The sequence below is a fragment of the Pyrus communis genome, chromosome 2 (genome assembly GCF_963583255.1).
Source record: "Pyrus communis chromosome 2, drPyrComm1.1, whole genome shotgun sequence".
Classification (NCBI taxonomy): domain Eukaryota; kingdom Viridiplantae; phylum Streptophyta; class Magnoliopsida; order Rosales; family Rosaceae; genus Pyrus; species Pyrus communis.
In genome coordinates, this window is record NC_084804.1 from 49567 (window position 1) to 66555 (window position 16989).

Sequence of the window (16989 nt, forward strand, 5' to 3'; positions counted from 1 at the left end):
CTAATGCGAAAGTTCAAAATGTGCCTTTTTTTAATATGGAAACATATGTTTAAAAAAAATATTTAATGAGGGTCAGAACCCAGACGAAGCTGAGGGCTAGACCCTCATGCTCAAATTATATTACTTGAGAAAATATACAACGGGGGGACATAGTACCTAAATCTCGACTATCAAAAGTACAATCATATACAACCACTCCTAACAAAGCTCCTTGAAATTTCAACCTTTGAGAAATTGTCTTCTGGCATTTTTTGAAGCAAAATCATCAATTATATCATCATACTCCAAGTCTTCAATCTCATCATTTTCAATGCATAAGATTGCTAATCCATTTAATCTATCTTGAGTCATAGTGGTCCTCAAGTAAGATTTTAATAATTTCAATTTTTAAAAACTTCTTTCTGCATATGCATGAGCCATTTCCTATCATAAATTTCACCCGTTCATAATTTTCAATCATAGTAGTCTAAGGAAACTTTTCTAGAGAGTTTGTCCTTAGGATAAGTGATATTAGTTTCTCGAATTTGTCTCTTTTCTACAAGTAAGTCTCTCATTTCTACATTAAGACCATCTCAAACTTTTGTATCATAAAGGTTTAAATGGAAAATAGGTTTAGGAGATTCAATATTTTCCTCTACACCAATATGATTATTATCAACATTTAAATCCACATCACCACCATTTTCATGGTCTTGACACTCATCACCAACATTTTCCTCTAAATCACCACCATTTTCATGGTCCTGGGACTCGTCATTAACATCTTTCTCTACATAACCACCAATTTCATGATCATGAGACTCCCCAACAACATTTTGTGACTCTTCACCAACATCATTTTCTCTCAGATTTTTAACCGACTCATTCTTTATAGAAATTTTTTTATTAAGAGATCCTCTTAAACTTTCGGCAATTTCGTTATCTTTTGCCTTTTTTTTTCCCTTTTCATATTACCATATAGTTGTTTCCTAAAAGACATGACTTCGATAATTTGTTTGCAAAAATTACCTACACATGATATAACAAAAATTTCCTATCAAAATTATCATTCCAACACATATTATATATTATAAAAACCCAAACATCTATTATATATTATAAAAGCACTAACACATAGTCTAACATATTAGAAAATTTGATAAAATTGAACCTAAAAATTGGGTTTGAAATGAAATCAAATAATTCAATTAATCAAGAATTCAATTCATTAATAATAATAATTATATACATCAATTATCATATAATTCCATGTCACTTGCAAAATTTTATTTTAAATTATGAATTAATAATTCAAATTTTAAATATTAGTTTACCTCAAAACTCATAAGGGTTGATGAATGAGAAGTACTTGTCGGGCTTGCTGGCTTGGAAGTTGCAGTGCAACAGCTTGCAGTGAGTTTTGAGAGTTAAATTGCTGCACTTGTAGCCAATGGATAGGAGCAAAGGACAAAGACGGCATGCATGGCAGTGGGGAAAGTGGGAAACAAAGTGGAGTGGGAAATTGGGAAAAATGAAGATATGTCAGGAACTTAGGGTTACTTGGGGACTAGTGGTCCCCATTATGTTTTTTTTTTTCTTTTTTTTAATGACCCAAAACCTAGGTCGTTCAACTCTTTTGTCAAACTTGGGCTCTTGCCCTCCAACCCCTATTTTGGACTTTGGATAAATTTTTTTTTTCCTTATACCTAATTATATGGATTTTTATTTTTGGGTGCCCCTTTCAATTTTGGTCCCTGGACAACTGCCCTGATAGAATTGGGCCTGGGCCAGACCTGGTCTCTTTTGGCTCACTCAAATTTTGTTCAGAATCAGCTAAATATCTGTAACTTTCATCAATTCTGACCCGAAACCCACCTCCATTTTCAACATCGATACGGATTTCCAGATCTGGGTTGGACCTAAAAACCAAAGGAGAGTTGCATTCCAAGTCAATCATAGGCTAAAACAGATCAAAGGAGAAGAAAAACGGAGCTGGACTTGGGTGAGCGGAAGCACACTCTTTCTCAGTCCGAAAGCGCCTTCGGAGCTTCTTCATCTTGTGACGGCACAGTATGGCGGAGCAAAAAATAAGGAGAAACCCCTAACGGCGTAGAGGGAGATTGTACCCAAACGTCAAATTTTCATTTAACATTACTCTATCGTGCACTTGTTGGTAGGTACTATTAATTGTTAGTGTCACGTGATGGTAACATCTAATAATTTCTCAAAAGGAAATGATCGCAACAAATTCACAATCCAAAATCGCAACGAATCCATCCATTTTAATTCGAAATGCATGCATATATGTATATTCCATTAAGCACGTCAACGGCACTCGACACCATATATACATATTGTGCATCATTTCAATTTTCCTTACATAATTAATAAATACATTATTAGATTGAAAAAATCATATGACATTACCCTCCAAAGACAGGATATAGTTGCCCCCTGGGCTGTCGGCACAACTAACATAACGCTAGACATCAGTTATTACTGGTGCTGGGCCATTCCCTTTTTTCCTCCGCTTACTTTATTGTCCACCCCGTTTAAGTTGTCCCACCTATTGGTTGATTGAATCCCTCAATTTCTATAAAATCTGCTCCAGCTCCATGTCAATCGGTAAGGCTATTGGGTGGGCCCATCCCCTAGGGATTGATCAATTGAGCAAGATTAGCTTGAGGTCTCACTTGAGCTTATCTGACGTCACTTGCGTTATATATATATATATATTTTTTACACTTCACACATGTGTGGGCGCGTGTCGTCTGACAAGAATTTAGGCGGCACGCTCGTGCTGCAACACACTATTAATTTGGGCAATTGTATTTTTCAAACTTGACGATCCTTTTAATCCTTTTCTTTTAATTTAAAAAATAAAAAAATAATTGTAAAAGACTTCTCTAAGTGGTACAACCTGGACTCTTGGATTACAAAAGAAAAAGTCATCGAGCCATTGATGCGAAATATATTAAGCACACAAATTAAACCCTCTTCTGACAATTGTAGCAAAGTATGTAAGTAGGGATCGTTCAAAACCGGGGATTAGGAGGGATTGCTAAACTCTTGAAAACTGACCTAAGAACTCCAAAACAAAGTTAAAAACACTAATTTGGACTCAAAGAATGAAAAACCAAAGTTAAAACACTAAAACAAAACAAAAACTCAAAACAGCAACTAGAAGACTCAAAACTGCCTAAAAACCACTTTCTGGGCAGTTTTGAGCACCTACACTAATTTGGACGAAATTGGTTGAAAACTTGACTCAAAACACTTAAAAACATGAACCAAAACAATTTCTAACTAAATTGAGACTTCAAAGTAAAGGGGGATTTGATTTGGACGAAATTAAAGTTGAGAAAACAGATTGCAAAGTAAAACTGATTTTGAAATGTTTTTGGGGTTTTTAATGGATGATGGACTAGTTAGGGGTTCTTTCTCCACACATGACAAGTATGCAAATGACTCGATTTCCAGTTATTCCTTCATAGAATTATGAATGACAATACCCCAAATTAACCGTGATATCACTTAGTTAATTCTCAAGTTTTCCTTGTGTTATTGAATTGGATGACATCATACGACAACCCAAAGTATTCTTCAAAAGTTCCTTACATGACATCATAATAAAGATACAATCAAAGATCATTACGTTCAATGAAAACTATAAGCATTGACAAAGCACTTGTGACTATGACATCATGACACTTATGCTAGGAATTGAACTTAACGCGATTGTGACTAGCAACCTTCACTACTTGTGAATATAAGTGTGTGACAATTATGTGAAACAAACTTATATTCTAGCATCATATTCATGCAAGCCAATTAAGTGTCAACCCCTAATTAACAAACACAAATACATTATTACTCGCACAGTTAAGCCAATTGCATTCACGATTCAAGAACTCATAACTGGAATTTATCAAATCAACTTGCACACATAGTTATGGCTTCGAAATCACCCCTAACCAATAGGGGTTTAGCCACTCATGTTCATAGCAAAATGAAAGGAAAATAAATTAAACATTGAAATCATAAAACGAATTACACCTAGAATGCACCAACGACGAAGCTTGAGCATCCAAGAGTCTTTCCTTCTTTCTCCTTGCTACGGCACAAAGGTGGATGGGATGGTTGGGATGTGTTTTAGGATCAGGGATTATGGAATTGGATGGAGGATAGGCACGGCAAGGTGTAGTGTTTGGCTGGAATTGTGTTTCTAGGATTGTAGGATGTGTAGAGTGGTGTGGCTAGATGAATGGACGAAAATTGGGTGAATGAGTGATCCCCTTAGTGCCTTGCTGCAAAGCCTTATTTATAGGGCTAGGAAAGGTTTTGAACTTAGTTGAAACCAAAAGGTTTTTTTGTACCAGAAATTCTATACATGAAACACTTAAAGGATATGTGTGTGTAGCTTGGACAAGGTAGGACGGCTAGTGACAAGCTAGGACGGCTAGGAGACAAGCTAGGACGGCTAGGAGACAAGCTAGGACGGCTAGTGACAAGCTAGGACGGCTAGTGACAAGCTAGGACGGCTAGGAGACAAGGTAGGACGGCTAGTGACAAGCTAGGATGGCTAGGAGACAAGGTAGGACGGCTAGTGACAAGCTAGGACGGCTAGGAGACAAGGTAGGACGGCTAGTGACAAGCTAGGACGGCTAGGAGACAAGCTAGGACGGCTAGGAGACAAGCTAGGACGGCTAGTGACAAGCTAGGACGGCTTGTTCTTCCAATACAGAAATTAGGCACCATGTGTGAATAGATAAAGCCTTCTAGAAATAAGGTTTTTAGGCCCCCTTGCAGCTCCCTAACTGAATTCAAGCCTTCAAATTCGTCCATCCTCATGCCTCCATGCTTGCACTATCCAATCTTGGCCCAAAAATGCTCTAGAATGCTCCAAATTGCTTCTTTTTGCATACTTTGACACTAAAACCTGAAATTGCACGAAAATGACTTTAAACACTAAACTAACTAAGGAAAAACAACATAAATGCATGAGAACAAGCCAATTAAGTCACATAAAAATGCTCCTATCAAATTCCCCCACACTTAGCTTTTGCTAGTCCTCGAGCAAAACAAAGAAATAAAACAAGACAAAACAAACAAACATAATCTAAACCTTCCAACGTTTGCCTCAGGGATTTCCAATGCACATGACATGTTAAAGATTATCATTCCCACAGATTTGAGTCAATTTAACACTTAAGCACATGCTTAATCATAGTCACTACTTACTAGTTCACAATTAACCAATTAAAACAATGTTTTGAATGTAGTAACATGCCTTAGAGAATTCCCTCAATCCTTAATAGATTTGCACTCTATTTTCACTCAGATTTTCTAACTACACACCCTATACTAGTTATATGTGAGAGAATTGATGTAGATATAAAAACGAATGCTCACATATATGTATCACAAAGAACGCAATTTCCGGACTTAATAGGCATGTTTAGATATGATCTCATGAATGGAATGCTACTACTTAGATGCGAGAACCAGTGACACCATATGCTCATACCAAATTCAAACTCAACAAATTGAAACACATAACACTCAAGATAGAAGTTTAAGGGTTGCAACGAGGCTTGGGGTATTGGTTAACAAAGAAAGGATAGGGAAAACAAACGTTCTTCAAGCATTAGTAAGCAAAGTAATGAAATTAAGACTTAAAATTCACTTAGTTTGCAGAAATTAACTTAAAAATACAAGGGGAAGACTTTAAACAACTTCTTGGGGCCGAATTCAACTTTTTGGACCCTTTCTTCAACAAACAACACCTTGGAACTCTTTTTCTCATATTGTTCAACTCTTTTCATACTTTTTTTTTTTTTTTTTTTTTTTCCACGAATTTTTCTTTTCTTTTCTTTCTACCCGTGCTTATGGCACATAATTCTCAAAATAAAAACTTCCCCCACACTTGGTTTCTGTCATAAAGGAATTCCATTTGAATCATGCTTACTATACTTTAAGAACGAGGGTATGGATAGTCCTAATCTAGGCTAGGTGAGGGTAATGTGGGTTAACAAAGAAAAGGCTAAACAAGGCTCAATGGGGTTAACACCTAAACATATAATGGAGTAGGGCACACGGCTTTTTGGCTAAAGTGGTGGTCACTACACAACTTCATCTTGAATATGTGTTATGCTAATCAATACCATGCTTTGAATGAAATGGGCATGACTTCTAGTGTTTGGAACTAAATGATGAAACGCCTTCTAAGTAGCAACCAAGCAAAGAATAATGAGATCATGCAACGATTTTAGAAAACAAAGAATGCACAGATTTGAACTCTCCAAATAAACGTTTAGGTTCAAGTCTCACAAGGTTGTAGCGTTAATTTGAGTTCCTTCCTTCAAGCATGTTACAAAAACTGATTTTTTTTTTTTTTTTTTTTATTTTTTATGATTGCATGTGAATTCATAAGTTATAACCACAACCAAGCATAAACATAGAGTAAATCAAACTTTCATCCATGTTAATCACTCTCTTTAACAGCCATGTATTTAAAAACCAAATCCTCATCATTGTGTTGGAAGGTACCCTAAGACACAAACAAACACACAAAAACAACTCTTTTTTGGGTTTTTTAAAACAAATTTTTCAAATTTTTCTTTGATTTTCGGATTTTTACTTCAAAACATACTAAAACACACCAAAACTGCTTAAAAACACTTAAAAACAGCAAGGAACAAGTTTTGAAATAATGGGTGATAAAATCCCACGAATTTGAATGAAAAACACTTAGTTACCCCCCCACACTTAAATCAAACATTGTCCTCAATGTTTTAAGCATAGAATCACACAAAGAAACACACAAACAGCAAGCAAAACAACTAGATAGGCAGATTAGAAGGAATCAACAAAGAGAAGGGTTTAGGAACGCAAATCTGGAATTGGAGTGCTTTCTAGGTCTTCCTTTGTTGAATGGCATGGGTTGCCTCCCAAGTAGCGCTTTCTTTAACGTCTTGCAGCCGGACGAAGAACACGTTCAGGCACCATTGGTGCCCACGGCATGGAGTGAGATCTCCTCCACAACCTGCCCCATGGCATTCTCATAGTATGGCTTCAATCTATGTCCGTTGACCTTGAATTCCACCCCATTCCTTAAGCTTTGGACTTGAACTGCACCATGTGGAAAAACATTAGTAACAACAAAAGGTCCAATCCATTTAGAACGTAACTTTCCGGGAAATAAACGTAAACGAGAATTAAAAAGTAAAACTTTCTGCCCAATTGTGAAGGTTTTGCCCCTAATCATCTTGTCATGAAACGCCTTCGTCTTTTCCTTGTAAATGCGGGCATTCTCGTAGGCTTCATTCCTTAGTTCCTCAAGCTCATTCAATTGGAGCTTCCGATGCATTCCAGCAGCATCTAAGTCCAAATTGAACGTTTTGATGGCCCAATGTGCCTTATGCTCTAGCTCCACGGGTAAGTGACAAGGTTTTCCATAAACTAGCCGAAATGGAGACATCCCTAGGGGTGTTTTGTAGGCAGTGCGATATGCCCATAGTGCATCGTCTAAACGCATGCTCCAATCCTTCCGGTTAGGCCCCACGGTCTTCTCCAAGATTTGCTTGACCTCTCTATTTGATACTTCGGCTTGGCCACTTGTTTGTGGGTGATAAGGTGTTGAAACCTTATGCTTGACATTGTACTTCTTGAAGAGTGCCTCAATGGTCCTATTGCAGAAATGTGAACCTCCATCACTTATAAATACCCGCGGCATCCCAAATCTAGAGAAAATGTTAGTCTTGATGAAATCTGAAACCACTCTAGAATCGTTAGTACGGGTAGCTTTTGCTTCTACCCATTTAGAAACATAATCAACCGCAAGCAAAATATAAGTGAAACCAAATGAAGAAGGAAAAGGACCCATGAAATCAATACCCCAAACATCAAAGATTTCAACATTGAAGATGGGTGTTTGCGGCATTTGGTCTTTTGCACCAATAGAACCTGTTCTTTGACATCTATCACATGTTAAGCAAAACATTCTAGCATCTTTGAACAATGTAGGCCAATAAAAACCAGATTCTAACACTTTACGAGCTGTCCTTTGGGTACCAAAATGGCCTCCACATGCATAAGAATGACAAAATGCTAGAATTGAGTTAAAATCAGAAGTTGGCACACATCTTCTAATAATCTGATCTGGGCAATATTTCCATAGATATGGATCATCCCACACATAAAATCTTGCATCATGTATCAATTTATCACGTTGGACCTTGCTTAGGGTGTTAGGAACTTGCTTAGTCACCAAGAAATTGACCAAATCGGCATACCAAGGGGTACTTACCTCAATGGACAGAAGTTGTTCATCCGGAAACATCTCAGAAATGGGGAGGGACTCTTCTTCACGCACCAATCTACTCAAGTGGTCAGCCACCACGTTTTCACAACCTTTCTTGTCCCTAATTTCAATATCGAACTCTTGAAGTAGGAGCATCCAACGAATGAGCCTTGGTTTGGCCTCCTTTTTGGTGAAAAGATACTTCAAGGCTGCATGGTCAGTGAAAACAATTACTTTAGTGCCAATAAGATATGATCTAAACTTATCTAAAGCAAATACAACCGCCAAGAGTTCTTTTTCGGTTGTAGAATAATTCAATTGAGCATCATTTAAAGTGCGGGAAGCATAATAAATAACATGTGACTGTTTATTTTTCCTTTGACCCAAAACAGCCCCAAGTGCATAATCCGAGGCATCACACATCAATTCAAATGGAATGGACCAATCCGGGGGAGTTATGATGGGTGCCGTGGTTAGGAGCTCTTTGAGATGCTTGAATGACTTCTCGCATGCCTCGTTGAACTCAAAAGACACATCTTTTTGGAGGAGGCGGCATAGGGGTTGTGCAATCTTGGAAAAGTCCTTGATAAATCGTCTATAGAATCCTGCATGACCAAGAAAAGAACGAACCTCTCTAACCGAAGTAGGAGAGGGTAAGTAGCGTACAAGATCTACTTTAGACTTATCAACTTCAATTCCTTTTTCAGAGATTATATGACCCAAAACAATACCTTGTTTAACCATAAAATGGCATTTTTCCCAATTTAAAACAAGGTTTGTTTCAACACAACGTTTCAAGATTAACGTGAGATTATCCAAGCATTTATCAAAAGAATCACCAAAAACACTAAAGTCATCTATGAATATTTCAATAATCCTTTCAACATAATCAGAAAATATGCTTACCATACACCTTTGAAACGTGGCAGGGGCATTGCACAAACCAAATGGCATGCGTCGATATGCAAATGTTCCAAAGGGACAAGTAAAAGTGGTCTTTTCTTGATCATCCGGGGCAATGACAATTTGATTATAACCTGAATATCCATCAAGAAAGCAATAAAAAGAATGACCCGCTAACCTTTCCAACATTTGATCTAGGAACGGCAATGGGAAGTGGTCCTTCCTTGTGGTGGCATTTATCTTCCTATAATCGATGCATACACGCCAACCGGTTTGGATTCTCATGGGTACAAGCTCATTCTCGGCATTCTCCACAACCGTCACTCCGGATTTCTTAGGCACACATTGGATAGGTGAAACCCAACGACTATTGGAGATAGGATAAATGACTCCACAATCAAGAAGTTTGATTATCTCCTTTTTCACAACTTCCATCATTGGAGGGTTAAGACGGCGTTGAGCCTCTCTAGTTGGTTTGGTCCCCTCCTCAAGAAATATGTGATGCATACAAGTTGTGGGGCTTATACCTTTGAGATCGGCCAATGTCCATCCTAGGGCAGATTTGTACTCCTTCAACACATGCATGAGTTTTTCCTCCTCTTGTGCCGTGAGGGATGATGATATGATGGCAGGCAATGTCTCATTTTTTCCCAAGAAAATGTACTTCAAATGGCTTGGCAAAGGTTTGAGTTCAAGGATAGGTGCCTGAATTATGGATGGAAGCAACTTGTTAGTCGAAATGGGAATGGACTCTTTGTTAGGAAACTTACCATCATGTATTGGTGATGACTCAAGGGCAGCAACTACTTCAAGAAAATCCTCACTAGGAGGCACGGCATAGGATAGTGTATTTGTGCCGTGGGGTTGCATGGATGTTGCTCCCTTGGTTTTGACTTCTACACCACTTGTAATGACTTTTTCAAGCATATCATCATTCAAATCTTCAAGGTATCCCTGCGCCAAAGAGTCAACAGTATCAATAGAGAAACATGAATGATCTTCACTAGGATACTTAATAGAATCGGAAAGATTGAAATTAACAACTTCCCCATCAAATTCCATGGACAAAGTTCCATTAAACACGTCAATCTTAGTCCGGGCCGTTTTCATGAATGGCCTTCCAAGTAGAATGGGCAGCGAGGGTGCATGATCCGATTCATCCATCTCAAGGACATAGAAATCTGCCGGAAAGATCAAATGATTAACCTGCACCAAAACATCTTCCAAAACTCCCTTTGGATAGGCATTAGATCTATCGGCCAATTGTATGATAACACCATCCTTTTTCAATGCTCCTAGGTTCATAGATGCATATATGGAATATGGCATAACATTTATAGAAGCACCTAAGTCAAGCATGGCAGATTCAAATCTAGTGTTACCTATGACACAAGGAATGGTGAAACTACCCGGATCTTTGCATTTGGGAGGTAGTTTGTGTTGCAAGATGGCGGACACATTCTCACCTACTTTTACCACTTCCTTGGTCGACATCCTCTTCCTAGTGGTGCACAACTCCTTCAAAAACTTGGCGTATCTAGGGACTTGCTTGATTGCATCCAACAAGGGTATGTTCACTTGAACTTTCCTAAATGTCTCAAGGATGTCCTTTTCAGCTTCTTCCTTCCTTGTTTGCATAAACCTACTAGGAAAAGGAGCATTCGAAGGAAAAGCATTAGTAGAAACTGAATTTGACACATTCTTACCCTTTTTGGCCGAATTAGACAGTTTTGGGGCACTAGGAACTTGCGGCAAAGACTTTCCCACCTTTGCCGTGGGTTTGCTTGATTCTTCCTCTTCAATTTGCAAGTTTTCATCACCTTTGGGACCTGATTGTGATGGTGTAGGATCTGCCCCAATCTCTTCTCCACTTCTCAAGGTTATGGCCTTTGCACTTTCGAAGCTTCCCTTTGGATTTGGAACGGTGGAACTAGGGAGCTTTCCTTGTTCACGAAACTGCCCCATAAACTCGGCAATTTGCCCCATTTGTTTCTCCAATTGATCCACCCTTTTGTCTTGGTTTTGCATAGCCTTAGCTTGATCGTCCTGCCCATTAGACAACTTAGTTAGTATCTTAAGAAGTGCATCATTGTCAAGGGACGTACCTGAGGCACTTGGGCCGGATTGGGCTTGATTTTGGGGTGGGCCGTAGGTTTTGGGAAAGAACCCAGGGGGTTGTTGCCTAAAGCCTCCTTGGTTTTGAGATTGTTGGGGCTCCCTCCATTTGAAATTTGGGTGGTCTCTCCAACCGGGATTATATGTGTTGGAATAAGGATCGTTCCTTGGTTGGTTTTGGCCTTGAAACCCAATTGCATTGGCGCTTTCCCATCCACCATTTTCAATCAACTGTGGACATTTTTCAGAGGCATGTCCATGCATAGAACATACGCCACATACAATTGGTCCTTGCATCTTCATGCCCTCGGCCAACTGAGACACAATAGAAGTAAGATTAGCCAATTGTGAATTAATGTCGGAAGTAGAACTTACCTCATGAACATGTTGCCGTGGGGGTCCTCTTTGGCCTACTCCTTCGTATTGTTGATCGTTCAACGCTCGATTAGAAATCAAGGTCTTGGCAGCCATAGGTGTTTTGTCCACTAATGCTCCACCTGCCGAGGCATCGAGCATTTGACGTTCTAATGGTAGGAGGCCCTCGTAGAAGTATTGCAAAAGTAGCTCCTCCTTCATCTGATGCTGTGGACAAGAAGCAACAAGTGATTTAAAACGTTCATAGTATGCAGGAAAAGACTCACCTTCATCTTGTTGAATTCCACTTATTTTTTTACGAAGAAGAATGATGCGAGAAGTTGGGAAAAACTTCTCCAAAAACGCTCTTTTCATACTCTCCCATGAAGTGACAGTGCCAGGAGCCAACTCGTATAACCAATCCTTAGCTTTATCCATTAAAGAGAACGGAAAAGCTTTCATCTTCAAAATACTTCCGTCAACATTGACGGGAGTCATGCTTGAACAAACTACTTCAAACTCTTTAAGATGCTTGTTTGGATCTTCCATGGAAAGCCCATGGTATTTAGGAATGTGGTGCAACAAGCTTGACTTCAACTCGAATTCATCGGTCTTGCCTTGGGCAGCCGCGGGGTATTGAATGCATAATGGTGCGGCATTGGCCAACCCTGAGGCCGAAAGCTCTTTAATGGTCCGATTGTCCGCTGCCATAACTTCTTCTTCCACTTCTTCAAACTCAGATTCGGCCTCTGAACTTGAACTAGGTTCACTATGTTTGGGATGCCTCCTCTTTCTTCTCAAATCACGTTCAAAATCGTCGTTAAAGTCTAAGATATGTGCATGCACAGTTTGAGAACTCCGCGTCATGCACTAGTACCTAAAAAAAAACAAGAAACAAAAATAGGTCAGAAACTAAAACAAAATCAGAAACAAAGTGAAATAAATGAAACAAAAACAATCCAAGGGATTTAGCAAAGTTGCTAATCCCCGGCAACGGCGCCAAAAATTTGATGCGAAATATATTAAGCACACAAATTAAACCCTCTTCTGACAATTGTAGCAAAGTATGTAAGTAGGGATCGTTCAAAACCGGGGATTAGGAGGGATTGCTAAACTCTTGAAAACTGACCTAAGAACTCCAAAACAAAGTTAAAAACACTAATTTGGACTCAAAGAATGAAAAACCAAAGTTAAAACACTAAAACAAAACAAAAACTCAAAACAGCAACTAGAAGACTCAAAACTGCCTAAAAACCACTTTCTGGGCAGTTTTGAGCACCTACACTAATTTGGACGAAATTGGTTGAAAACTTGACTCAAAACACTTAAAAACATGAACCAAAACAATTTCTAACTAAATTGAGACTTCAAAGTAAAGGGGGATTTGATTTGGACGAAATTAAAGTTGAGAAAACAGATTGCAAAGTAAAACTGATTTTGAAATGTTTTTGGGGTTTTTAATGGATGATGGACTAGTTAGGGGTTCTTTCTCCACACATGACAAGTATGCAAATGACTCGATTTCCAGTTATTCCTTCATAGAATTATGAATGACAATACCCCAAATTAACCGTGATATCACTTAGTTAATTCTCAAGTTTTCCTTGTGTTATTGAATTGGATGACATCATACGACAACCCAAAGTATTCTTCAAAAGTTCCTTACATGACATCATAATAAAGATACAATCAAAGATCATTACGTTCAATGAAAACTATAAGCATTGACAAAGCACTTGTGACTATGACATCATGACACTTATGCTAGGAATTGAACTTAACGCGATTGTGACTAGCAACCTTCACTACTTGTGAATATAAGTGTGTGACAATTATGTGAAACAAACTTATATTCTAGCATCATATTCATGCAAGCCAATTAAGTGTCAACCCCTAATTAACAAACACAAATACATTATTACTCGCACAGTTAAGCCAATTGCATTCACGATTCAAGAACTCATAACTGGAATTTATCAAATCAACTTGCACACATAGTTATGGCTTCGAAATCACCCCTAACCAATAGGGGTTTAGCCACTCATGTTCATAGCAAAATGAAAGGAAAATAAATTAAACATTGAAATCATAAAACGAATTACACCTAGAATGCACCAACGACGAAGCTTGAGCATCCAAGAGTCTTTCCTTCTTTCTCCTTGCTACGGCACAAAGGTGGATGGGATGGTTGGGATGTGTTTTAGGATCAGGGATTATGGAATTGGATGGAGGATAGGCACGGCAAGGTGTAGTGTTTGGCTGGAATTGTGTTTCTAGGATTGTAGGATGTGTAGAGTGGTGTGGCTAGATGAATGGACGAAAATTGGGTGAATGAGTGATCCCCTTAGTGCCTTGCTGCAAAGCCTTATTTATAGGGCTAGGAAAGGTTTTGAACTTAGTTGAAACCAAAAGGTTTTTTTGTACCAGAAATTCTATACATGAAACACTTAAAGGATATGTGTGTGTAGCTTGGACAAGGTAGGACGGCTAGTGACAAGCTAGGACGGCTAGGAGACAAGCTAGGACGGCTAGGAGACAAGCTAGGACGGCTAGTGACAAGCTAGGACGGCTAGTGACAAGCTAGGACGGCTAGGAGACAAGGTAGGACGGCTAGTGACAAGCTAGGATGGCTAGGAGACAAGGTAGGACGGCTAGTGACAAGCTAGGACGGCTAGGAGACAAGGTAGGACGGCTAGTGACAAGCTAGGACGGCTAGGAGACAAGCTAGGACGGCTAGGAGACAAGCTAGGACGGCTAGTGACAAGCTAGGACGGCTTGTTCTTCCAATACAGAAATTAGGCACCATGTGTGAATAGATAAAGCCTTCTAGAAATAAGGTTTTTAGGCCCCCTTGCAGCTCCCTAACTGAATTCAAGCCTTCAAATTCGTCCATCCTCATGCCTCCATGCTTGCACTATCCAATCTTGGCCCAAAAATGCTCTAGAATGCTCCAAATTGCTTCTTTTTGCATACTTTGACACTAAAACCTGAAATTGCACGAAAATGACTTTAAACACTAAACTAACTAAGGAAAAACAACATAAATGCATGAGAACAAGCCAATTAAGTCACATAAAAATGCTCCTATCAGCCATCCATATTCATTATGTTATTAAAAATGTTTAAAAATTATTAAAAATGCAAAAAAAAATAAAAAATAAAACTAAGAGAATATGAATCGTGGCTTGACCATGACGGAATTGTAATATAAAATGCAACAGGCAGCTTGACGAGATTGTTTAATTTAAACATAATACGAATTTTTTTCTTCTAATAAACATAATTTCAAAATGTAATAGTCAGGGCAATTCATGTAAGGGTGAAAATAAACTCAGGCAATTAATGTTCACTAAGGCAATAATTACCAATTAGGCAATAGTCCGGGCTATTATCACCCTAAAGGGTGGAGTTGCTCTTGAGGTAGGTATAGATGAAGAGAGTGGAGGCAATGCATAATGCATTACACTCCTCTTTTTTCTTAACAAAACTAAACTAATTACTATTTCGCAAATGAGAGTTCACCCGGACCCATTTATATCCCTCATATAATAATAGGTTTATTAGTTGATTTGGCCCTAAAACTACTATTTATCTCATTTTATCTCCAGAAATCAATTTTGTCTCACTTAGTCTTAGTTTTGTCCATTTTGGTCTATTCCGTTAAATAGATGTTAAATTAAAGGGTATTATGGACATTTCATTTTGACACGAGCAAAGATAAGATAAGCGAAAGAGACAGAAAGGCATTTAAGCTTGCGAATCCAATCCTTGAGCTCAGTTGACGGTTAACCTTCTTGGCGACATTGACATTCATCGTAAACTTAGAGAAGAGCAACTGATTTATTGCAAGATTTGGTGGCACTTTTGCATTACATACTTTTGCCCAAATAGTGGTACCATCAGAGTTCGAGAAAGATGCCCCCCGATTTGTGGGTTGTAACCAATTCCTTACCGCATGGTATGTTGACTGGACCGTAAATTTTCCGTGCCTCTCATGGTGCCAAATCAAATAATCTGGTGGATCACGAACACTTAACGGAATTGCGTAGATCAAGTTAACCTCCTCTGCCAAAAATAAAGTTTGCAGCACATCAATCTTCCAGCATTTTGTAACAGAGTCAATTAACTTATTCACCGTTGTCAGCGTGCATCCCACCGGCTTGAGAGAGTACGGGCGAAACCGAGATGGGATGGGGATCCAAGGGTCATCCCAGATACGAATGGATCGTCCAATACCCACCTGCCATCTTTAGACCCAAACTCAGGACCTTTCATGCGGTACAAATTCTTTTCCAAACATACGATGCTCTAGATTTCAGCGGGGCTTCCATAAATGAGTTATTTGGAAAATATTTTGCCTTCAGAACTGTTGCAACCAAAGAGTGAGGATCATATAGCAATCTCCAGTCCTGCTTTGCCAACATTCCCAAGTTGAATGCATATAAAAGCTGAAACCTAAGTCCCCCTCACTCTTTGGACTACAAAGATGTTCCCAAGAGCACCAATGTGATTTTTTCTCTCCCTCATCACCACTCCACCAATAGGATGCAATCAGCTTGTTTAGGTCATCGCAAAATAGTTTGGGAAGAAGAAAGCAACTCATTGAGTAGTTAGGAATTGCTTGCGCCACTGCCTTAACCAGCACCTTTTTTCCCGCTGTGCTTAACATTTTACCCTTCCAAGTTTTTAGTCTCTTCCATAGACGATCCTTAAGATAACCAAAGCAGAAGCTCCTGTTCCTCCCAACAAGTGTTGGCATGCCAAGGTATTTCTCATGTCGATCCACGTGATTCACCCCAAGGATCTCGACGAGCTTGAGCTGCACAGGACGCTTGACGTTTATGCTGAAACATGTCTCACTTTTTTCAAGATTCACCCTCTGGCCCGAAGCATGCTCATAAACCATTAGAGCATCCCGTATTTGCTTGCAATCCGACTCCGTTGCCCGACCTGCAATAAGGCTAAGGCTACGTACATGAATTGGACAAAAAATTACAACCAGAAAAAGAAAAGAAGAAGGAGAGGAAGACGAAGAAGAGAATGAACATTAGAAGGGACGAGTACGTACATAGGCATTGCCAATGAAGTCCCATCTGGGCCCCTGTCGCTACACATGACGCCCATGACTTGTTAGTTGTTGGCTTCTTAGATACCAACTAGTTTATGCAGTGACAATTGATCGATGCAAACTTAGTTGGGCTCTTGAAGAAATCTGATTGAGCAGAGAGCTCCAATTGCAATCCGCCCCCGGCCTCAGTCTCCGATCCATCATCTTGATCAAGATCTCGAGGTCGCCGCACACTCTTCCTCAATCTTTGTCCTTTGGAAAGTCTAGG